We start from the raw sequence: 1,760 nt of genomic DNA on the forward strand, positions 1-1,760 counted from the left end.
ATCTATCTATCTATCTATCTATCTATCTATCTATCTATCTATCTATCTATCTATCTATAGTATTTCCCCACCCCATTCCCTTAAGAAGATATACCCTTTGTCTTTGCTCTCAGGGAGTAATTCACTTTTATTTTTCTTTATACATCCAGAACTTTGAGCATCCCTCTGGCAACTTAGAGGTAATCTAGCCCAACATTGTCATTTTTAAACTGAAGAATGAAACCTGAGATCTAAGAAGATGAAGTGACTGCCCAATGTCACATAGGTAGTCAGTCAGGGTACAACAGGCCTCTAATAAAATTTTTGTTGAATGAAATGGTATTGATACTATCCAAAGGAGCAGCTGAACTTTAGCTGATGGTCAGAGCCTTTCTCCAGCTGTAGGCAGTCTGTGATCAACACACTTGGCAAATCAATTACAGAAAAGCAGGAAGGAATCATGTGGTCAGATCTGTGCCTTCCAGCAGGTGAATGTCTAAACTACCAAGAAATGAAAGTTGGCTATTTTCTTCCTGAAGCCCTCTTTTTCCACTGACATTTGGAAGTAATTCTGATCTACATCGCAAAGATCTGCCCTAGAAAACTAATGGCTTGAAAGCAATTTAAAATTATCATAAAATCCATAAATTGAGGGAGATTCCCAGAGAATGATAACCTTTATTGGGTGCTTAAGTAAATTAAAGCAATAACTTCTTAAATAGCATCCTGATGGCCTGAAAATGTTAAATGAACTTCTAAAACAGCCTTACAAATAGGGATCAGCTTAAACAGTAGTTTTCTCCTTGAGAAAAATTAACTTTATAACTCCAATCATATGCAATGTTTGTCTAAACCCGACAGATTTGGGCTTATTTTACATATCCTGCCAATATGACTGAAAGTATCTGAATCATGCAGTTCTCTGTTTCATACATATCTTATTAACTAGTAAACTTCCTTGAAGGAGCCTATAATTTTTCTCTCATGTCTGACATAATGCACTACACATAGATGACCTGGATTAAATCCAAATTTAAGATAGACCTTTTGTAAATCCAAGATGCCTTATTATGATGTCTCAATAGTGTTTTCAATCATAAGTTCATAGGTTGATAGAGTTGAAAGGAGATTTAGGGATCATTTGATCTAGCACTTCCCATTTTACGGATGAAGAAACTGAGGCCTGGAAAGTTCACAGAATCATAGGGTCATAGATGTAGAGCCAGAAGGTACTTCAGAAGCCATTTAGTCTGATGCTCTCATTTCATGGATGAAGAAACTGAAGGCCAGACAGATGAAGTGAGTTGTCCACGGCAATATAGGTAGTATCAGAGGTAGGATCTGAACCCAGGTCCTCTGACACCTGAGTCAGTGTTTCAATTTACTCAAGGTCATATATCTACTTAACTGGTACAACTGAGATTAGAACATTGGCTTCCTGGATCCCATTCCTGCGCTTTCTTTACTAAACCATGCTTCCTCTTCAAATCACAAATTCTAAGGAATTATGTTCCAAACATGTAATTGAGAAGAAAAACAAAAAGAGAAATATGTTAGCAATAGATTTTTTTTGGCTGTATTGAGAGGAAGCTAATTTATGAACCATAGTCATTTGTTGAAAATCATCTGTGATCTGAGAATCTTAGATCTGGAATATAGCTCAGGGGCTAAAATGTAATTCCTGCTTTTGACAGATAAGGAAACTGAGGCTCAGAAAATGTTCCCATAATATCAGAGTTAAAAATAAGCAATATAGTCTAATCTATACATGAAAAAAGCGA

This window comes from Vombatus ursinus, unplaced genomic scaffold, assembly GCF_900497805.2.
Source record: "Vombatus ursinus unplaced genomic scaffold, bare-nosed wombat genome assembly UNPS02014787.1, whole genome shotgun sequence".
Lineage (NCBI taxonomy): Eukaryota > Metazoa > Chordata > Mammalia > Diprotodontia > Vombatidae > Vombatus > Vombatus ursinus.